This window comes from Dermacentor albipictus, chromosome 9 (genome assembly GCF_038994185.2).
Source record: "Dermacentor albipictus isolate Rhodes 1998 colony chromosome 9, USDA_Dalb.pri_finalv2, whole genome shotgun sequence".
Taxonomy (NCBI): Eukaryota; Metazoa; Arthropoda; class Arachnida; order Ixodida; family Ixodidae; genus Dermacentor; species Dermacentor albipictus.
The window spans coordinates 69,434,258-69,458,494 of NC_091829.1; the positions used below are offsets into that span (position 1 = coordinate 69,434,258).

Sequence of the window (24,237 nt, forward strand, 5' to 3'; positions counted from 1 at the left end):
TTTCAATGTAGTAGAATTGGACAACAACAAAAAGTATTGGTGCCTTGAAAAAAGTATCTTCCTGTACACTGACTCCATCATCAAATTTGTTCGAACATTATTGCCTTTTCCCAATGAGTATCGATAAGACCTGGATGATCTATTTCGCGCGCTTGGTGAGTATACCTATAGTGTGGCCCACAGTGTTTCTTCCTATGAGAACGTTTTCGAATGCTAAGAGTCCTACATCTAATAAAGGGAAAATCAGACATCCACGTAATCGTAGCAGTTACTACAATAAAAACCAATGCGGGTTCCTCGAATGAAAAGCCTCGCAGTTGAAAAATTCGCGCTGGTTTTTCTTTCAATGCACTCATATGCGTTTCCATTCTAGCAACTGCTACGATTGGGTGGATGTCTGATTTTCACTTTATTAATTCCTTCTCTCCACCTTGCGGGTTTCCGCAGAACTATTACGTCGAGTCCTATATCTGTTCGCACTGTTCAGTATTTTATTTTAGGTGAATTGCCTGTATACTGCAGGAACATCCCAACATAATCAGGGTCTCTGTACTTCGCAACCACACAACCATGCAGGGGTGACTTCGAAGAGTCGAAAGGCAGTCTGCGGCCTCGGAACAGCAGTTGTGGACATTATCATTTCCTAGGAGCAGTGGCGAAAATTTATCATTATGAGCTCGCCACCAACTCATGCCGTACAAAATGGTGGTAATGCTTGGGTTGTGTCCCAGTAGGAAAACAATGAGAAATGCATCCATTGGCAAGCTTGTAACCGAAGAGCCACCCTCGATTGGGCGACTTGCCCAATAATAATTTTTTGTCCATTAAAATGCTTCAAGGCGACGCCCGTGTCATCATGGTATGCTACGAGCACGCCATCTAGAAGTGTTGTCAGTCATCTCAAATGCTGATCCCACTACCTCTAGTTATCCCCTCTCGCAGTAAGGAAAAATATTGGGCTAGTTGGAAAGGACGAAACGGCGCTGACTGTTAGTGTGCACTGTTCCCTGTCTTTCACGATAGGCAGACCATTCGGAGTAAAATATGATTAACCTATTTAGCCGTTTAGCAAAGGTGTACGGTGTACCCGACTTCCAGCACAATCTGCGCTCTTCAGGGCACTTCCAATGCAGCTCGTAATCGTTGATGACACTTGATTGCACCGCTTCCATTCTGAAAGTGAATTGCACACAAAGCAGTGGAACCAGCCTTCCTCCCCAGCGACAAAAATAAAAATATCCGATCTGTAGATTGAGCGCGGAAAACACTGGCTATTATTTTCTGTAATTCGGAGAGCCCACTGCTTGTGGGCTTTCTTTTTTAGAAATGGCAGAACAGAAAATCATTGTAGAATACTACGCTGTCCTGATTGGTCATTGCCTGCGGCACGTAAAGGCTGATTTTCGCGATTTTGCTTCGAAATGTTGAGGTCTTCCACGAAGTGGGAGAACATAGTTATTTTATGTGGGGATTCAAGTACTGAAACATTTCTTGGCCGAGTGTGTGGATAATCGAGGGCACTGCGTTGAATGTGGCATGTGATTAGTTACGTCAACCACTTCGTCCCTGTTGAAATCGAAAATTTTGGGACAACCCACGTACACACACAGTATGTTGTGGCAAATATTTACTGCGTTAAAAATGACGCCTATATGAACAGAAAGTGTGTGCTCTTTCGTACAACAAGTAAAATATAAACGTTCCTTATAGCTGATTTAACGCCATTTTGGCCAACTGCACTTCCCCGTCCGTAATACCCAGAGAGGAAATGAAGCTGCCTGGCTGCTCAGTCTTATAAAGAGTTCGTTAGTTAGTTGTTTGGTTAGTTAGTTAGTTAGTTAGTTAGTTAGTTAGTTAGTTAGTTAGTTAGTTAGTTAGTTAGTTAGTTAGTTAGTTAGTTAGTTAGTTAGTTAGTTAGTTAGTTAGTTAGTTAGTCAGTTAGTTAGTCATAGTTAGTCATAGTTAGTCATAGTTAGTTAGTTAGTTAGTTAGTTAGTTAGTTAGTTAGTTAGTTAGTTAGTTAGTTAGTTAGTTAGTTAGTTAGTTAGTTAGTTAGTTAGTTAGTTAGTTAGTTAGTTAGTTAGGTCGGTCGGTCGGTCGGTGGGGGGGGGTTAAAAAGCAACTCAGTTTATGATGCGCCAACCCCAATAAAAAAGGAAAAAGCTTCAACTTTAGCACACGAAGGTCTTCGCTTCCTTCGTGAAAATGCGACATATATATATATATATATATATATATATATATATATATATATATATATATATATATATATATATATATATATATATATATATATATATATATATATATATATATATATATGTGTTAGATGGTTTCTTTAATATTGATGCACTTATTCTACGGATCGACTGCTTTCAGGCTGGCAATGCCCGTGAAATGGCAGCTCCCTCATGGATCCTCCTGGTGGTGTTTTGCATTTGGATACCCGTAATAACGTCTGAAGAGGTTCGGACCAGCTCGTATTTCGTCTCCGCCATTTACTCAAACCCCCCATTCTAGCAAAATAGCTGTCCGTTGTGCACTTTAAAACATCGATCTATAGTAGCCAACGCTGTCGTCTGACGTTACCCGGGCGCGACGTTTCTCGCCATACCAGCCGCTTTCCTAATTGCTACTGCGGGTTGGAAACACGCCGCACGTAGGCCCTTCAGCTTTCGTCGCCGGTCAAGCGAGCCCCCTGTACGTGATTACGCATTCCCTCCGCGTTTGAGGCACGAGTGCAGCTGTTCTCAATGTGCACGTGCACATTCTGCCGTGCTGAAGAGGTCTAGAATTTGATGTTTATGCGCTGACGTCAGGAAAGGGGACCTCGAGTTCAAGTGCATTCCTAAAAAAAGAAAGACGTGTAGTGAGATGGCCTGCTGCATGCAGAACTCTTTCGCCGCACACAAGATGCCAGCTCATCAGCCGAAACACAGGCAGCGAAATAAATACAATTCAATAAAATCTTTATTGTGCATAAAGGAAAACAAAGCACAAGAAAGCAGAACGACGTACCGGGCTGCTTGTCAGGTCTTCTCGCTGGCGCACAGTCTGGCTGGGGTAGGAGCGCTGCGTTCAAGCCTGTTGCCACACAACAGACGATCAAGGTTGTTTTGGCGGCGCTTGTGTCTCCAGTCATCAGAAAATTGTAGACTCGAGACAATGCTGTTATTTTCACTGCCCGAGATCTACACGGCAGTGATGGACGCCAGAGAGTGTGCTACATTGAGCAGTATAATCAGTTTAATTACCTGAATCTGTTTAATTTGTCTTTCCAGATTACCTGATGCACATTTTACAATTGCAGAGCTGAATAATAAGTCAGGGCCTAAGACACGTAATCTTTCTTTTTTTAGATAAAAAGGGATAAATTGAAATAGCAATTAGCCTTCGTATAAATTCCAATAGCAGCACCAGCTTCTGAGAAATTCTTCGCCAGGGTTGGCCGCCACATGCAGTGGCATGCAACACAGTATTCCTCCCAAATAAGGAGACGGGTGCATTTTGCCACAAATTTGAGCGCCCATGTTGAAAGTGATGCTAGAATGCCGTCCAATGGAAGCAAAACGCAATACAATGCGGACTATGCGATGAAGACCAAATTGTTCAAGGTATAGCTACGATGCAGTCCCACTCAAGCGAGGGGTAATCGAGATCGTTGTCGTCGTCCTGAAAAAGTGTCTAACCATGATAACTGTTGTTGTTGTTGTTGTTGTTGTTGTTGTTGTTGTTGTTGTTGTTGTTGTTGTTGTTGTTGTTGTTGTTGTTGTTGTTGTCGTCGTCGTCGTTGTCGTCTTTTTTATTTGTTTTCCCTGTTGTTGGTCGTGGTAGGGCAGACCTCACCAGTGTCTCTGTCCCTTCACACGCCGAGGCCCTATTTAGAAGTGCAAACGGGTTGGGGTTCGAATTTCGCACGACACGGTCAGATATTGACACGAAGATGTGGGGCTCCGTCACCGCAGGACTTCGCGTGCAAAGGTCGGCGCCACGAAAGACGATGAAGTGCGTAAGCTGCACGCTCTTCTTCTGGTCGCAATTAAAGAGGAACGTCTATTTTGTAACACTCCGTCTCCAATCCACGTTACGTTTTTCTGGTTGAGGCGCTGGGCACATGCTACCACTCCCAGATCGAACACTGTGTACAAGCCCAGTACGAAGTCCGGTCCGTACGGACAAGCCTCCGACTTCAAGGACTGCCGCCTGGAAAACGAGCGGCTACCCAACCAAGTCAGAAGGATGAGTACGTCGGTGCCATCTTCTTCCACGACTGCGCCGACCGAGGTCGTCCTCAACCAGCGGCGAATCCCCACGTCCTTCCATGGGGACACCTTCGAGGATGTAGAGGACTGGCTCGATCACTTTGAGCGTGTCGCGGAATACAACGGCTGCTCTCCAGAGCGCAAGCTACGCAACGCCTACTTTGCCTTTGAAGACTATGCGCGGACATGGTTTGCGAACCGTGAGGCGGCCCTATCGACATGAGACGAATTCCGAAGGCAGCTAATCGGCACATACGCCAGCCTCGATCGCAAGGAGCCAGCTGAATCTGCAATTCAAGCGAGAGTACCGAGGGCCGAACGAAAGCGCGGCAATGTTTGTCGAAGATATGTGCCGACTTTTCCGACGCGCGGATCCCTCCATGCCGGAAGAAAAGAAATTCAGGAACTTGATACGAGGTGTCAAGCAAGAGTTATTCAGAGGCCTAATAAGCAACCCACCAAAGACCGTTGCGGAGTTTCTCGCGGAAGCCATATCAATGGAAAAGACACTGCAGCAGCGAACACGGCAGCACAACCGTGACGTGTCGACCCTATGGCGTGACCCTCTAACTCTGCCCGTGGACAATACCGACGCCTTGCGGGAGCTTACTAGGATTGTTGTTCGAGAAGAGCTCCGAAAGCTTCAGGTGGCTCCAGCATCGGTACAGCGACTCGCTCTGGCTGAGGTCGTCCGGGAGGAAATCAGGCAGGCAGTCCAAGTCCCATAGCGAAGCCACGCACCCCAGCACGCGGTACGGCAGCCAAAACCGCGCATGTCGTATGCATAAGCAGCGCGAAATTCGTTGTCCCCGACTTTTCGTGATGTGAGCGACGTCCCGGACTTTCATGGTGTGCGCGCCGTTTAACAAGCAACTGGCGACTTTAGGCCTCGCCGAACGCCATTCATGACTGAAACACGACCACCCGCAAGAGCGACGTATGGCGCACCGCAGACCAGAGGCCATTGTGTTTTCATTGCGGTGAAGCCGATCACCTCTACAGGGCGTGTCCTTACCACCGAGCTGGGCTCCGTGGATTTTCACTGAATGCGCCATGCCCGCACATTGGTGAACGCCCCCTGGAGATTGTAGCATACCTCGCGGACGCGAGGACCTCGTTTGCCCCACGATTCCGTGAACCCCGGTCACCGTCACCCTCCCGAAACAGGTCTTTCAGCCCCCTCTTCACGCCGAGAGGAACGAGGCGTCGCTCACCCAGCCCGGCCTCCCGGGAAAACTGAGTCCAGCGACCTGCGGACGTGAGGTCACTGACCTTGCGAAAGCTGAAGATCCTCCACTACGACAACCGCGATATGACGTAATTGAGACGCAGAGAAAGCAACGTAGTTCCGTGTCAGTATCCTGCGACGTACCAGTTACCATACATGACCACGAAGTCGCGGCGTTAATCGACACGGGTGGGGACACGTCTGTTACGAGCTAGAATCTCGCGCGTATACTGAACAATGTTTCGACGCAATGGACCGGAACTCTGATTTGTACTGCAGGAGGGCATCTCATAACTGTAATCGGCCTGTGCACGGCGCGAGTCAACATTCGGGGCTTCACGTACATCGGCGACTTCGTCATTCTTCCTTGATGTCCAAAGAACATTATACTCGGCATGGATTTCCTTCAGGCGAACGGTGCCATCATCGACCAGCCAGAGTCTAGAGTCGGCTTCGCTACTACGCAAGCCATAGCGAATAGTGATGGCAACGACCATGACGTCGCGCTTCGCGTAGCTGACGATCACGTGACGTGGCCGCCCAAGAGCAGCGTGCTTACCCTTGTCCTATGCGACGTGGAGGACGACGCCGAAGGAATTGCTGAGGCGAACATGCCGCTGCTTCTTGAGCGCCACATTTGTATAGCCAGATGGCTTCTTCAAGTGTGAAACAAATGTTCAGTCGTTTTGCTAACAAACTTTAGCCACGAATATCGGCGTGCACCCCGAGTTACAACAATCGCATTCCTTCGCGAAATCACTCATGTTACTGACATTGCCACATTGGAAACCGCATCGCCTCAGCAATCGGGGTTACCCAGCCTAAAAGAACGGATTCACGTTAACGCCGCTCTGCCAGACCACCAGACATATCGTCTGCTGAGTCTCGTGAATGAATTTGCGGACTGTTTTTCAACGTCATCCAAAGTGCGGCGCACGTCCATCACAAAGCACCGCATCATTACGGACGAGTCGGCACGTCCTGTTCGTCAGCATCCTCACAGAGTGTCTCCAGTGGAAAGGGAAGTGATCAAGCATCAGGTGAAAAAAATGCTCCAAGCCGTCCACCAGCCCACGGGCCTTCCCTGTAGTGTCAGGCAGAAAGAAAGACAACATTACGCTTCTGTGTAGACTACAGAAAGTTGAACCGTGTCACCAAGCGCGATGTTTATCCATTGCCACGCATCGACGACGTACTGGATCGTCTACAACATGTGAAGTATTTTTCTTCTTTGGATCTTAAATCAGGGTATTGGCAAATCGAAGTTGATGAACAGGATCGTGAAAAAACGGCGTTTGTGACACCTGGCGGGCTTTGAGTTCAAAGTTCTCCCATTCGGTCTCTGTTACGCACCTGCTACCTTTCAGCGGATGATGGATACCATGGTTGCTGAACTCAAATGGCAAACCTGCCTCGTATACTTGGACGACGTCGTCGTGTTCTCGAACACGTTTGACGAACAGCTCGCACGACTCGAGAGTGTCCTCACTGCGATTGATACTGCCGGCCTCACCATCAAGCCTGAAAAATGCTGCTTTGGGTTCCAAGAGCTCAAATTTCTTGGCCATGTCGTTGGTCCTCAAGGCGTCCGACCAGACCCTGACAAGTTAGCTGCCGTCGCCGAGTTTTCACCACCCACAGACAAGAAGGCTGTCCAACGCTTCCTTGGTTTGTGCGCATATTATAGGCGCTTCGTCGAGGGATTCTCGAGAATTACTGAGCCTCTGACACGGCTTACACGTGACGATGTGCCTTTCATTTGGGCGGACGAGCAGCAGCAGTCGTTCAATGTATTGCGCAAGCGTTTGCAAGAGGCCCCAATACTTGCTCATTTCGATGAAGACGCTGACACTGGAGTTCATACTGACGCGACCAATTCTGGTCTCGGCGCAGGTCTTGTGCAGTGGCAAGCTGGCGCGGAACGCACCATTGCTTATGCAAGCCACACTCTCACCAAGGCTGAGAAAAACTACTCAAGCACTGAACAAGAATGCTTAGCGGTTGTGCGGGCAATTAGTGAATTCCGACCTTACATGTACGGTAGACCCTTTAAGGCAGTCAGTGACAACCACGCGCTGTGCTGGCTTGCCCACCTCAAGGATCCTTCAGGCAGACTAGCACGTTCAGGTGACTAGCACGCCTGCGCCCACAAGCGTACGACATTACAGTTGTCTACCGATCTGGAAGGAAGCACAGTGACACTGGCTGTTTGTCACGCGCACCACTCCCTACGACGTCATCGGACCGTGACCATGACTTGCCATTTGTCGGCGTTATCGATGCCATAAAGATGACTGATCACCAGCGTGCTGACCCTGAGGTGCTGCCACTCATCGAGCACTTTCAAGGAGTTGAAGTTGTTTTACCCCGCTCGCTCCTGCGCGGCTTATCATCATACTACTTGCACAACAACGTCCTTTACAGGAAATACTGCGGAAGCGGTCCCAATACGTACCTCCTTGCCATGCCGTCGGCGCTGCGCCAATACATTTTGCAAGCCTACCATGATGAGCCATCCGCGGGACCCCTGGGATTCGCTAAGACATTAGCAAGGATACGACAGAAGTATTACAGGCCCCGGCTTTATTATGTTGTACAACGGTACGTGAAGACCTGCCGCGATTGTCAGCGCAGCAAGAAATCACGCCATAGGGAGTGCCTTGCTATTTGAGGCCCAAGCAGGCTGTCTGAGGACAAAAATAAAGTCGGAGCAAATATTCTTCAGAGGATGCGGCATATGTGTGCTGCAAAAAAAAAAAAAGGCTGGACGCTCCACAGTGAAGTGCTGGCAGACCAACTCAGGGCTCTCCAGAGGGCCCGTCTGACAGCAGAGGGGCTCGGCCCCTCTGTACCGACGTGGGAGCGGCACGCATCAGTCCCATACTGATCCCTCAGGACCTAAATAAAGTTCTTCATTCCATACCATACGACTCGGCACATCGTAATGGAATGCCAAGATGCTGACCAAGCGATGCCCGCTTGGAGTGTACACCTCCCGCAAGCATTGGGATTCGAAGAAGACGGAAGGATTCACAGGTCAGCGCTCGAGATAAATTAGAGACGATCAGAGCATTGGTGGAAGAAAAGATTTGGAAGAGATTGATCGAACCGGAGTCATTGCAAGTGTAAATAATGGCGTAGTATATTAACAAATGTTTTAAATACGAAAGTTCAGACCGACATCAGGTAGGCAAACGGCTTGACAGCGATAGCTGTAGAAAAACCTAATTAAGGGACTATTCGTGGACACCCGGTTTCACCGGGAATCCAGTAATCATCACCGTCGTCATCATCTCACCGGCGCTAACGGGAAAACAAGAAATGAAGCAGTGCAATGTTACGGGGTTAGAGAAGGTTTGAATTGAGGGAAGCTTAGTGTAAAATTAATTTCAAAGAACTACTTAGGAATATGAAAGAAAGTAAGGGGCGTTTCGACAGTGGTCAAGAATATGCACAGGAATAATAACGACTCACAGTGAAGGAAACTAACTGAGTCACCTACCAGCTAGTTTGTGGCCGGTATAGTAAGCAACATGGCTACCAAGAACGCTAAGCACAAAGTCAAATAGGATGAGACAATCTCGTATGTGGCGGGAATGGAAAAAAGATGGCAGCGAGTAACAGCCTAAGAAGTAAAAACGAAGTCACGAAATAAACAATTGATGACAACTCAAAGGGAAGTTCTCTACTATTCGAAGCGATATCAGTATGTGCTTTGGAACGCGTACTTCAGAGCGAGCTATACACCAAGGAAGGAGCACGTGTTTGCTGCAGTAAAACAAGGCAATAGATGGAACATGTTGCACTATAATGTGAGGATAATTACACAGCTGTCCGTTTAGGCTCCGCTGACCTACATGAAGCCCTTGGGTTCAACATAAAACATGTCCGCAATGAAGAATAGTAAAAGGTGGTTGGAAGTTTGATGGCAGGAATTAGGGGGACTACAAATAACGGGGCGTACAAAAGCGAAGTTCCCAATAATAGCCCAGAAAGATCGTTGCTGTGTATTTTGTTTTTTTTTTTTTTTACAGAGAAGCTGTTCAGGGCTACTTTCCCCACTATCATGTCCGCGTGTACAAAAAAAAAAAAAAAAATCTCGAATATAGTGCAATGCCGGGCCGACCCGCGGCGGAGGTGACGCAGGCGGTAAACACTCCCCTTACGGGGGCCGATCCAGAAGATAGCGAAATGCCGGGCCAACCCCGGCGGAGGTGCAGTTCGCCATTAAGGGGCCCAGGTACACTGCTTCGCTGGTCAACCTTCTTCACAGACTGGAAGGGCACTGAATTTTTTCTGTGAAAAATAAGATAGGCAAGACATTCGGCGAAGTAAGAAGCTTGGTGGCGCCAGCCACCACCCCATTTCAAAGGAGGCGCTCATAGGATCCATCCGTCCGTCCATCCTGTCAGGCATATGTTACACTCTTAATTATGTATACTATATATATATATATATTTTTTTTATGGAGAAAGGTTGACGACACATTAAATACTAGGCTAATAAGTATCTATATATAACTTGGTTGGCTCAAGCAGCCTAGGTGACTATTCGCCACTGCCACGTTTCGAAGGTGATAATAATAAATCAGCATCAAGAGATCACACGGTCACGCTGCTTAAGCAAGTTCTGAGACTTTCGGTCACCACACCCACTCAGAGAGCGTGCCGTGCAATCATCTTCGCCGCTGAACTCTATATAGACTGCGCAACTACGAAACACACCGTGGCAATACGAAGCCACTTTATTGGCGACACTTTAAAATATTTTATTCCGGGCGTACCCACTGTAGCATATAACTATCGGGCATGAAGAAAGAGCGAGTGGCCTGTGGTGTCGACAAGATTGTAAGCCATTTTCCGGTTAGTTGGGAAGGTATCCCCAATTGTTTTTCGCCCAGTGGTAGCCCCACTTTCTGAGCGGCCCTCGGGGGTTTACCCCGGATTTTTCATCGATGGCTCCAAGGGACACACCGCATGTTGTAGCAATGCAGGTGCTCGCAGCATTGAGTGTTGTCGAAGCACTGCGACGACAAACAAAACGAAAATGGCAACAGTGAGAATACCGCAGCACATTTGCATATAAAGGCATGTAATGGCATATAAGGGCAGTGAATATGTTAGTACCATCACTCGTATAATGCTCGAAGCGGTCACGCAAACGAACTCTTCCAAAGAACAGAAAACAGAAAGACTCTCAGAACTTTTCTAAACTTGCTATTCTATTCAACATGGATGTGGTCTACTTCTATTATTGCTATCCTATTTATATATTATGATATAATTGATATTTAATTTAAATAATATAAGTATAGGTCAGAGCGCAGGCCCCCTGTCAGAAAATCTATCTTCATTATTTCATCAATAGCTATATAATGCATTCCATTCCGGAAAATTTTCTATGCCACCACTCGCGCCCATATCCCTGCTGAGGTGTTCGACGAAAAATCTAAATGTAGGGATTCAGCCAGAAGCAGCACAGAGATAATTCTTTTTATTTGTTCTCTTCAATAAATGTTTTTTTTTATCTTTCTGTTCTATCACACCATCTAGTTCGCTAGTGTTCCGCAACCGCTGTCCTTTTCCGCTCGCACCAAATCCCCAACATTTAAAGACCACCGACTATCTATACTACGCGTTATGTGTCCGGCCAACATCTATTTTGTTTCCTATTACCCTTGTAACTCCCAATGTATCGTCTACGCTACGCTGAGCTTGTTCTCTAAAAATTCTTATTCAGACACACAATACTCTACACATAGCCTACTGTAGCGTTTCGGACACGCAACAATACAAAGTATAATGCTGTTTATTAGGACAAAAATGACAAAGAAATCTTCTGTAATAAATGAGCAGAGTCAGTTAACAATACAACAAAATGGAAGCAATATAACATCTAGTATTGTTGCTACGTTTGTTATTATTATTACAATCACAAAAGTCGGTTGTTAGGATGAAGAGTTGTATAAGATAGTTCTTAAGTAGTGACTACTTAAGAACTTGTCTTGTCGATAATTGACCGCTACGTACCTAAAAGAGGAGTGCCTTCTAACCCCCGATCACCATGGTTTAATAATGCACTAAAGCGCCTGCGCAACAAAAAAAAAAAAACGGGTGTTTCGCCACGCTAAAGCTACAAATCATCCTGATCATTGGTCTCGATATCACTGCATTGCCAGTGAATATTGTTCGGCAACAGCCAGTGCCAAAAACACATTCCTAAATAATACTCTGCCCTCGTTTCTGGTTTCTAACCCACGGAAGTTTTGGTCTATTGTTGCAGGTACTAAAAAGAATGTTCTTCAATTAATCCAATCAGACGTGCCAGTTCCAACTCACGAGTGCTGCGAAATTCTGAATAATACCTTCTCGTCATTTTTTCAGCGATCAGTACAGCCAAATTTTCCATTCTTATCGTCCCCAAGTTTTCCGCCTATGGATCCTATCTCGCTTGACTGGATTGGCATCGGCAAACTTATCAGAAATCAAAAAATTTCTTCATCCTGTGGTCCCGACTTCATTAATTCAAAAATGCTAAAGTGTACTGAAGTTTTTTCAAGTGTTATTTTATCGAAGATTTTTGACCAGTCCCTTCAGCTTTCTACCCTGCCCAAAGACTTGAAGGTGGGAAAGGTGGTTCCGGTCCATAAATCAGGTGACACTCATTCCTCCAATAATTATCGGCCAATTTCATTGACATGCATTCCAAGTAAAATATTAGAGCACATAATTTATTCACACCTCATTAATTTCCTCGAGATGAATTCTTTCTTTAACAACGCACAACATGGATTTAGAAAATTCTTTTCCTGCGAAACCCAACTCTTGTCTTTTACCAATGACTTGTTTATTAATGTAGATCAGCAACTTGATGCTGACTGTGTATTTCTGGACTTCTCGCGAGCTTTTGATTCTGTTCCTCATGATTTACTTATTTTCAAACTTTCTCTTCTTAATATTGACCCAAACGTATTTGCATGGATTAAGGATTTTCTCTCTAACAGGACCCAGTATGTAACCGCTAATGATTATACCTCTAGACCTTGTTCAGTTACCTCCGGTGTACCGCAAGGATCCGTACTGGGGCCCCTGCTTTTTCTAATCTATATTAATGACCTTCCTGACTGTATCTCTAAGTCAATCATTAGGCTGTTCGCGGACGACTGCGTCATCTACCACAAAATAACTAACCTTAACGATTCCAGTAAGCTTCAAGATGATCTGGTTAGTGTATCAAATTGGTGTAACAAATGGCAAATGCAGCTTAACACAAATAAATGCAAACATATGCGTGTCTCCTGCCGCTCTACCCCTTCTGATCCGCCCCCCTATTCTATTAATGGTACTGTCCTGTCGGCTGTTAACTCTTATAAGTATCTTGGCCTGCATATTACTAGCAATCTTTCGTGGAACATGCATGTTGAATATATCACTAACAATACTAACCGAACATTAGGTTATCTAAGACGAAACTTTGCATCCGCTCCGACCTCACTAAAGCTTACCATGTTCAAAACGCTCGTCCGTCCAAAATTAGAATATGTGTGTGCCATATGGGACCCTGCTCATTCCAATCTCATTAATTCACTTGAAAGCATTCAGAACCGTGCAGCGCGCTTTATCCTGTCTAATTATTCACGTCATTCTAGCGTAACATCCATGAAACAAACATTAGATCTACCTGACCTTTCACTACGTCGCAAGCATTCTCGCCTTTGTCTTTTTCATAAAATATACTACCTCAATCCTTTCCTGAAAGAAAATCTCTTCACCAGACCCAGTTACATCTCATCTCGCATCGATCATCAATACAAAGTTGAAGTGCCAACTTGCCGCACTAATTTATACCATTCTTCATTCTTACCAAGAACCGCCACTGCATGGAACCGCCTTCCCGCCTCCTTAGTCACCATTTGTGACAGCACCAATTTCAAGCTTGCTGTTCAAAGTGCCTTATAGTTCCTTCATTTTTCTCGTTCTGCAAATATTGTACTCTACCAGTCCTTTCTGTTGTGCCTGCCGGCCTTGAAAGTATGTACAATAAATAAATAAATAAATAAATAAATAAATAAATAAATAAATAAATAAATAAATAAATAAATAAATAAATACAGTGACGGGCTCCGTCACTTTAACAACAACACATTAGCGACAGGGTCGGTATTGGGGGCGAGGACTCACGGGGTCGCCATCTGTCGGAAGCGCCTCACTTGCGTAGTCCGAGGGATAACGCTGCGCGCTCTGCACAGGTATGGCTATCGGCCCGAAATAAAGATACTGCGGGGGAACCCTCCTGGACATTTTCGCAAGTACTCTCGAAACGACGGAAGCATTTTGCCTTCAAGATAATAATCTCGGACAAACGGAAAGCACATAACGGTCTTCTCTTTATCTGCAACGTACAGTAAGCTGGGACACTGCGCGCGGTCGCCACGATCGATTCCCCCCAACCGGTTTCTTGCGTGAAGGGCAGGCAATCGCCGAGAGAAAACCATGTGAAATATTTTCTTATAGTGCGCTGCCTGTGTAACAAAATGGAGCATAACAGATTGAAGCTTCAATGCAGCTCAGGTTCACGGCGACCAACTGCGTGTCTGCATGCATGACCATGCACTAAGTCTCGCTTTCGCTGCGACCGCATCTTCGCATCGCGCCGTGAGCTTTAGGCCGCTGCATGCGAAGATTCGACAGTACGCAAGCAAGCAATGTTGCATGGACACTGTCAGAGCTGTTCAAAAATAATTTTGTTATAGCTAGGGACTTCGATGCATATGACAGTCGACTTGTATGGTATGGTATGAAGAACTTTATTTAGGTCCTGAGGGATCAGTCTGGGACTGATGCGGGCTGCTCCCACGTCGGCACAGAGGCCGAGCCCCTCTGCCATCACACGGGCCCTCTGGACAACCCTGAATTGGTCCGCCAGCACTTCACTGTGCAGCATTCGCTGCCACCACTGTTCACCTCGAGAACCATCACCGGCCAACGCCAAGCAGCGCCACAGCATGTGTTGTAAATCGAGCAAACCCCCACACTTACTACAATAAACTGAAACCCCGCAGTCCGGATTAAATTTATTAATGATGACCGGGTTAGGGTCGTACGTGTCTGTAGAAGCCTTAATGTAACCGCCTGCGGCCTATTTAATTTAGGATGTGGCAGCGGGAATGCCCTGCGCCCTAAGTAATAGTGCTTGGTGTGATGTGCCGTATTTTCTTTGCGTTCTGAAGTCTCGGAAGCTTCAATACCATTATTTCTCAAGTTGCATATCGCACTGTATGCTCATAGGCCTTCTAAGTGAGCAATTACCGGCTGCTTCTTTTTCTTAATCCAGTACAATAGTCATTGTCTATTGAACATGAACATATGCCGTGCCTTTTCTGAATGTGCTTTTTACCGCTCCCTTTCTATTCCAGTGAAGTTTCCTTCTCTCTTTCTTTGTTATTATCATCATAGATGTTACATTGCATACGCAAAACGCTGTTGGACGCAACAGCGGGAGGCTAGCGGATGGGTCCGGATATGCGAAATATAAAAGATATACGGTACAAACCTAGGGGAATTAATACAGAGCATGAATGCAACACATCAGCACATTAAAAACTGAAAATATATTTTTTTTACAGCATGCATAAAAATGATCACAAGTTACATAAATTATCAAACAGCAAGAAATAGAACGCCAAGCAAGGACACAGGCACCAAATCAGTGGTTTATAGCTAACAAATAGTGTTTTGCCAAAATTTTGTGTTTCTTTTGTTTTGGAGGATATGTTGTTCCTTGTCTTAACTCCAACAAATTCGAGCAGTCTTTTTCCATATCCATTATGTACAGGAGGCAGGTTGAAATTTCCAGCGGCATTACTTCTGGTAAAACGTGATGTTGAAAAGAATATGGTCACAGGGAAAGGATAATTCCGTTAACTGTTTAGTTACCTGTTTCATGCTCACGCATAAGATCGAATGGCAATATGTTTAGTTGATTGAACAGCGGCCTGCTGGGTGTATCGGTTCTCGAGCGCGTCATGATTCCGAATGCCCGCTTTTGTATGCGACCAAACAGAGCATAACTGAATGAAGCTTCAATGCAGCCGGGCCCCATCGCTGTAGTCACTACCTATGTCTTAAGTTGGTTCTCAAATACATGCTCGGTGGCTGATGGTTTAATGGTTTTTGGAATACAATTCTACAGTGTGATTCTCGCAAATGTGGTAGCGAACTTACCTCAGTTTGTGCGCACTTCAGGTAAAACACAGTTATCGAGTTCAGAGAACCTAGTAATGTTAGTATTTACAAAAAAAATTCAGCGACAAAGCCATCTGTATTTGCATTGTTATGAAATAGCTTGTATATCACAATTGATAACTTTAACTGAAAGACCTGATGAAGTGGATGAATGTGTAAACTGCAATAAAGTGGCGTTGCTTTGGACAAGAAGTTGCTAAAAGTCACGTGACGAAGTGCCAGATTTTGCAGGCGTTCAAGTTGGCTGAGCTGTGTTGCCAGATGCTGATATGCAATTAGATAAATGTGCGCGTGCTAAAGGGAATCGACAACGTGCGGCTGAAAAAAATATGTGTGGGTTTTGATTATAGCACGTATTTCAAAAGAAATCTTACGGACAAGCGATTGCGCATGAAGATTGAATTTCAGGTGCATGTATAAAACTACAACAAGAAACTTTGCAGTCTCAGATATAGCTATTAGGTCGTCAAGACACACAGATATAGATTTCGAAGTTAGCGTCGGGAAGAAATGCTTGTCTGGTAGTTGGGGCAGACGGCGCGCCACAAACAAAGCAAGTAAGGTGAAAAAATAACGTCTGTAGCCGTCAGTTTGTGTGGTGAGGAGGTACAGGTCCCTGCAATTGCGTGTTTACAAGCTGCTAGAAGATGTGAAAACTTCTACGGAAAAAAGAAGTTGGCGGCAAACTAAGTGGAGGCTCATCTCCGAGGCCGAATTACCGGTACTCTGCGCCAATTAGTAGCGGTATTTCTGCCTCAAAAGAACGATCATCATTTACACTTATTTCTTCGCCCTGAACTATAAGTCAGAGGGCCTAAAGCAGCAACGTTCTCAGCGCAGACGACAGCTGCAGCGGACACCACTTTGTGTGCGAAGGGCACTTTTGAGAACAGTTTTTCAAGAGCGGTTTCACTCATGTGGTTGATTAGGAGATGTCTGCCTAAGATGCAGTGATATGGCGCTCCCGTTCATCTCTGTAACATGGCGCCCAAGAAAAGAAGTGCGAAGCATTCTTTGCGACTGCGATCACACAACGCGATTAAGAACGCAGACACTCGGAGAGATCACAGCAACCAATACGAAGCCTGCGCAAACTGCGATGACTTCGCCGATTTCTGTGTCGGCGCTTGCATACGTGTTACCGCATGCTTACAGTATCCGGAAGTGAAATGTTCTTCGGCTACCGCCATTTCTGTTTGTGCGAAATTAGACTGACGTCACGTTTAATAATGTTCGATTGGATGCGTTTGAGTTCCTGGGCAAGCAACCGGGACAGCTGCACTATGACCCTGCAAGAAAGGTAAGTTCACTGGTTGCTGAAATAGACAAAAATGTTGCCATTTACGGCATCAAAGGCGGGGATAGATTTTTCACAAAGCTTTAGCAAAGCCGAAGTACATCGACTTAATTATGTGGATGCGTTAAATTCAGCTCAAAGTGCGACATCCTGGCTCCAAACTGTTTTTACGCACGCCATGATGCCTCGGTAGATAGTTAATATTGTGCTGGTGAACTATGATAGGTCGTGGGTTTGGGTATACCTGCAAAGGTGGCCGCCTTTTGATGGGGTTGGAGTGCAAAGCGCTCGGATACCTTGGTTAATGTGCACGTTGAGAAAGCCCATGGATATAGGTTAGATTATTGAGCAGTGAGGTTTGGCACCTCGAAGCAAACAGTGCCAGCGAACGGCACCTCCATATAGTTTCTCACTGTATTACCAAGAAGGGCATCTGGCACTGCTTCGCTGTGGTATGCATCGGAATGCCAGCATATTGTGACTTCGGATTGGCATCGTTCTTGGAGAGCCAGGACACCTTGAAGACGCGCCTGGCAAGCACCGTTTCGTTTGTCACAATGATTCGTTCTCACGTGAAAAGGTCTTTTAGCTTTAATATTACACAAAAACATGTTTTGTTTCATCGTGAAAACCTTTTATTACATGTACAATTATATGAAATGTAGTAAGTGTCAGCGAGCCGCTAAAGTTGGACAGCAGACGACAAGATTCACGCTCGCTTTGGAACACTTTGTCGTCTGTTCTCGCTTTTCTTCGCTTGGTTATGCATTTTAGGTGAATAAACTTCATTAGAAGATGTAATATGGGTGAAGGAAAACTTTTTCTGAAGATTTTATTTTAAGAACTCGATATTTTTGATGGCCGTATCCACGTTTAGACGAAGTCGCTTATAACACCAGCCAACACAAGCCTCGCAGACACACATACCGTCATTCCCATGAAAGCACAGCGCCCCGTAGAAAACTCCCACAGACGGTTGCGCCAGATTTGCCTCTAAATGTTATAGGGAAAAACTCTATGCGCACGCCAAAAATGGAGGGCTAAAGGACAGGCATTGCGAACCATAGTTTCCTTCAATAATGACTATAAGTGGGAACCCTGGCGCTGCAATTGTTCAGCCACCATGGGAATGATGAGTATAGCCCATGGATTTGTCTGATCTTCGTGCTTGTGGATTGAGAGATTCTTGCGGCTTTGTCTATAACGTACCTTGTCTGCCTTCGCCGTCCTAAATTTCGCAGCAATCTAATACTTCTCCAAAGTGCAGAATACTCGGCGAACGCACACAATCGCTGCTAATTGCAGCGGTTCGAGGAGACCCAATCGAAACGCGCCAAGCGTCTCAGCGCGTTCGCTTGACTCGCCGAGAAATTCATAAGGGCGTTCTATGCCGGGTGGTCGACGCACGCGTTCACAGCGAAAGGTTTAAACGTTGGGCATCTGTGCTTGTAGAGGTCCCGCGTTCGAATCCTGCCATCGTACAATTTTATTAATGTTCATTAAATGATTTGTTACACGTTGATTTGTTGAGAATGGCGAGTTTACAAAGTCACGAAGCCGTTTAAAGCAAGAAGGACGAAGTATTAAGCAAATCCATGTACTCTCCAATCATTTCCATGCTGGCTGAACCCAAGGAGGTTTAATAAACGAATTGCTGGAGGGTAGATCCCGCATCAAAGGTGAAGCCGAACCACCGCCATCTTACCATAGGCAAGAAATAACACTATCAAATATGAAATCGAATATAGACTCTTCTCATGCTTACAAACAGCATTCCCAGAAGACTTCCGGTTAAGCCCTCTGGAACAACACAAGTTACATTAGGCTAAAAATTTACGGAACCCTCCAGCTGGCATCACTTTCGCATTGACGTTGGAATGCTCTGCAAGTGAATTTGTTGACGTTCAGTGCAGCAATAAAAGTTCGTACATGAGATCGCACATGCCGCAGTTTCTTTATATCTGACCAAATCAATAATATGTGGCTATGCGCAAAATACTCCATTTTCTTGGCTACCTTGACTGTCAGAAATGCATGACCGGAAGTTTTCTGGGGTCATGAATGCACTGCTGCCCCAGCGTGGACACAAAAACGGCTATACACAACGTCTTTTTTCCACTCTGTGCTATTTCGTATGCTGAATTTAGCCGTGCAGATATAGTTGGACGTCTTTCTTTCGGTCACTGGTTTGGGAAGGAAGCTAAACGTTTGTTTCTTTATTTTGTGCTATGTCATGATATTATGACGCACCCGAAGATAACATTTTAGGCAATAGCTTCCAGCTTTTATTTTCACATGCCCCTATTGCTTGAAATACCTGACCAAAGGGCACGTGATCTGTCACAATTTTCCGATGTCGCGGCCATCTTTCAGAGTAGAAGTAAACACAAGCTCTGGCTTCACCTGTGCTGCTGAGAAACTACGGGGACTGCCACCCCAGATTTATTTTTTTAACTTCCTTCGCTGAACCGCCCCGCTTGCCATTCCCGTAGGCATTAGCGCCGGTATTCCATCTGGTAATTATTGTATGAAACTCTAGGCTGCGCACCACCAACTTGCTGAAATAAAGGGTCACTGCCACGCGTTCTTATAAGGATGAAAAACGTTCGCAATCTCTATAGACCGATAGGCAACCTAAGAATTACAAATACGCTCCACCCACAATAAACCCAGTGCCCCCTACCCTTCACATCTGAAAGATTACGAAGCTCGCAGAAGTCCGCTGATAGCTTGATGACGTTGCTTTGCCGATGTAAATGCTAGGCTGATTTTGAAAAACAAGAGTTCTTTGTTTCAATCTCAAATATTGCCTTTGGCTTAGAGACGATATCAAGATCCCTCACGAAATCTACCCGAGACCTTCCGGTTTCATTCCGATGTGTTTTTGGTTGCACATTGTGTGCTTGTTTTTCTTAGTTTGCAATGTATAAGTTTTTGATCGAAATTGCCTCATAAATTTCTTCTTCAATTCCCCCCAACACTTTTTTTCCCTTTCCTCCTCATTCTTACGCTCTCCTGATTGCTTCGCTGGAGGGCAGATTGTAGAGGGGACAGGGCCTCAGTCAGGCGCATGCTAGCGCCTTTAGGCCTGACCCTTCTGCTTTTCTTTAAGCAAACTGGAAAACTTGTGAATAAAAGAAAACAGTCGCTCATAGAGTGATATGCGCGGGGAAAGCTTCCGCTTTAAGTACGCAAAGCCACTTGGCGTCAGTGAAGTAAAAAAACCTAATTGGCTGAAGTATCTTTACCAATTGTGTTTGAGTTGAACAGCGCGCATACCATTTATTGTTTTTGTTATTCTTAGGTTGGCACCGAATATAGACAGTGTGACCAAGAACCTGCGAGTCAACTACCATTCCCCTGCACGCTGTATTGAGGCCATTATTTCGTACAACAGATACCTCGCGTCAATCCCGCGGCTTTCACATAGGCTCCTATATTATGTCCCGCCTATGACTTCACAGACCAGTGCGGGAAAACGACATTGGACAATTGCGAATCTCGTGCACCCCTCCCCCCCCCCCCCTAAACATTTAGCAAACAGGTACATGGCGGATGGTAACTCGTTCCACCCGTCGTATTATCGCTGCTTCGTCGCTCATCCGTAGGTGCGTCAGACAACCGCAGCGCAAATGAAAGACACGTAAAAAAAGAAGGGAAAGAAATGCAATACCCACGATATTACCGCTCTAGCTGAGAACAAACATTCCCTTGAGGTAGAATGTACATGATTCGCTGTAAATTGCTGAAGAAGTCACTCTATAAGTAGACCACGTTAATGGTGGGTGGTCTACCTACATAGAGGGTCTATACTCTCTCGATTATCTGCTAAGCTGAGACATCCAAACGCGCAACGAATAGTGGCACAGAAGACGATGGAACGAGCGCTATGATAAATCGCTGTGATGTTCCGTGGCCACGCGACTACATTCTGCGTCACCAAACCTGCACCTCCCGGTAATCGAAACAAACGCAGGTTCGTAGAAAATCTATTGTATTGCGGTACTGCAATGTGTTAATGCTTTGCTTAAATGAAACATTTTGGTCCCCCTTCTCAACACGTCCTAATATGTATGAACTGACTAGTCCAGCAGCAAGTAGTAGGGTATTATTTATTCGCTATGAGACCCGCTACTTATTTTTCCCAGGGTTCTGATGTCCAGGACGTTCTAGCAACGCAAAATACAGAAGGCGCAAATTTTCCTCTCGGGACCCCTTCAAGCATAGCAATTGAACGCCCAGTACGACACGGACAACGCCGCCTGCGGCAAATACTTTGGCTACCACCATCACGTTGAACCATGTAATACAATACTTACCCCCTGTGAGACGTTACCGCAGCCATAAAAGTCACCCATAAGATCGCGCTCTCTTGCTGGCCGAGATCCCGGTGTTGTCATCCCTCGCTTTAGAAAAGAACACACATGAGCGTCAGTTCCGGAAATAGGTGATCATAGTGAAAATGACCGTCCTGCAAGTTTAAAATTTCAGGTACCGGTGTTGACTCCTTTGTTACTGATTATTAGCATCGTTATTACATCTGATGGTTCTTGCACGTTGAAGTGCGATGTGATTTTACATATATATATATATATATATATATATATATATATATATATATATATATATATATATATATATATATATATATATATATCTTCGTTTTTAATTTTACTACGCCTTGACGATAAATTCGCCGACTTCAACAGTGTGTTGAAAAACAAAGCACGTGTACACGAAAAAACTATCCATGCTGGCAATCGGGATTTCGAACATTACCTCTGGCTTGCTGCCAATAGAAAACAGCAATTAGGAAAAACATAATTAGCGAAAATCGGTAAGTTCGGCCCCCAAATGCGCACAAATAGGTGAGAAGAAACGAAAAGTCGGGTTCATACCACTTCGGCGATTATGTTCGATGCGCAAACGAAGAAGAGGCTTCCCACAAAAGTCCACAGCAACAGTGTCATTTTCAGGCCTTTCGTATCACAAAGATATTCTGCGCACACATGAGAAAATTGTCAAAAACTGATCCGCATTTCAAATATACTCCTCATTTGCATACATAGAAAAAGTAGGTATTTGTATAATTCTTGTACATATAAATCAGACTCGTATTTCATCTTCAACTGCATTACGTAATCAAAGTTGAACATAAACAACACCAACATTTATTACGCAACACTAACATGTAATATTTTCATAATCCGATCGACTTCAACGATTCTTGATGTGCCTACTCGAAATACTGTGAGTCGTCAAATATTATCTGCGATTGTTTCGAGTTACACGATGATGTTGTTTTACTAGGGGTTTCGGTACAGTAACTAGGTCTGACACCAACAGCAGCCGCGACATTTGTCAAACTCGACGAAGTGTTGGGAAAGTCACTATGTGTCGTCCTCGGGCTACAAGGGTTTTTTTGTTTTTTGTTAGCTGCACCGATTTTTTTGAAAATTTCCGCTGGCACACAGAACAATTCTAAACTTTGAGCTAAATTCCTCAATGAGGGGGCCGCTACTTCTACGAGAAATTGAAATGCTTAATTGAGTGAACATATGGTCGCACTAACGAACTCTTTCAGTTAGTTCGTGGCGTTGTGCTTTATATATCACGCCTCTGTGCTGGAGGCCTCGTGTTCGAATCCTGCCTTCGAACAATTTTAATAATGTTGATTTGATTATTGCAACGCGGTACTTTCTTTTCAAAAAAACGCTCACTTTGCAATGTCACGAAGCCATCGAACGCCAGAATGACGAAGTTTACGCAAATTCGTGCGCTACCCATCATTCCCATCCCGACAGAGCTGCTCTGCTCGCAGCTGCCGCAGACGCTGACGGCACGGTTCCCTATGATAATTGTATTAAACTGTATGAGCACCACCGCCAGTATCAGAGCTAAAGGTGTATAGGCCTCACGTTACAGTTATAAACTATTAGCCTCGCAACGAAAGCCATTCTCACGACTGACCTTTTCTTCGAGCCCGCTCTGCTCCAAACTGCGCAGTGTCCTGTAGAAGTGCTGAAGTGGGAATGTCCTTGACGTGGTCACTATCCTGGCCCCACCACCTGTTTTCGACGCTTCTGCGGGGTTATGAAAAAGTGAAACTCACCCTAAAAGGGGCGTATGAAAAGCGAGTGGAAAATTAAGCCACCTCTAACGATACTAGCGCAATAGAAGGCGCCTCGTTTACGAGCAAACGCTATTGCATCGAACAAAAACGACTGCGCGACGTTTCTCTCAGCGCCTCATTTCGCATGCATGTTTTATTGCCGCGTTGCATTAATATGTGCAGACTTTTCGCGCGTGTTCGCGCACGAACGTTACAGGCACCGCCTGCTGACTCGGCAGAAAGAGCAAATCCACACGTCTCTCCTTTACGGGCGGGATTGGTTTGCACGCCTTAAATACTCGTACGTGTTCCCTCTCTTACAGATTGTTTCAATATATTTTATTATTATTTTGATGTAGTACAATTAGACAACAACAAAAAGAATTGGTGCCTTGAAAAAAGTATCTTCCTGTACACTGACTCCATCATCAAATTTGTTCGAATATTATTGCCTTTTCCCAGTGAGTATCGATAAGACCTGGATGATCTATTTCGCGCGCTTGGTGAGTATACCTAGTGTGGCCCACGGTGTTTCTTCCTATGCGAACGTTTTCGAATGTTAAGAGTCCTACATCTAATAAAGGGAAAGTCAGACATCCACCCAATGGTAGCAGTTCCTACAATAAAAACCCATACGGGTTCCTTGAAAGAAAAGCCTCGTAGTTGAAGAATCGGTCCTGGTCCGGTACTAATTTTTCTTCAATTGCGAGGCTTTTCTTTCAATGCAATCATATGGGTTTCCATTGTAGCAACTGCTACGATTGGGTGGATGTCTGATTTTCACTTTATTAATTACTTCTCTCCACCTTGCGGGTTTCCGCAGAACTATTACGTCGAGTCCTGTATCTGTTCGCAGTGTTCAGTATTTAAATTTAGGTGAATTGCCTGTATACTGCAGGAACATCCCAACATAATCGGGGTCTCTGTCCTTCGCAACCACACGCGCACGTAGGGGTGACTTCGAAGAGATGAAACGCAGTGTACAATCTCGGAACAGCAGTTCTGGACATTGCAGTGCAGTGGCTAATATTCGGCTTTATGAGTTCGCCACCAACTCATGCCGTACTAAATGGTGGTAATGCTTAGGCTACGTC

General features: G+C 45.3%; 1 protein-coding gene and 1 long non-coding RNA gene across 16 annotated transcripts in view; one reads left to right on the top strand and one right to left on the bottom strand.

Moving 5' to 3' along the window:
- Positions 1–24,237, top strand: part of LOC135908575 (E3 ubiquitin-protein ligase Topors-like) — a 323,708-nt gene that overhangs the window by 271,765 nt on the left and 27,706 nt on the right. Inside the window, exon 1 of one of the 15 annotated variants that reach the window (XM_065440391.1) lies at positions 2,450–2,466. The exons of the other annotated variants lie outside the window; for them this stretch is intronic. The gene's annotated coding sequence lies outside the window, so the exon portion shown is untranslated. Of the gene's footprint in view, positions 1–2,449; positions 2,467–24,237 lie in introns of those variants that run through there. 15 annotated transcript variants of the gene reach the window in all.
- On the bottom strand, positions 10,243–23,159 carry LOC135908579 (uncharacterized). The gene is made up of 4 exons (XR_010566359.1): positions 23,002–23,159; positions 21,930–22,030; positions 21,351–21,437; positions 10,243–10,513 (listed from the first exon to the last, which is right to left on the bottom strand). It is a non-coding gene; the product is annotated as an uncharacterized lncRNA (long non-coding RNA).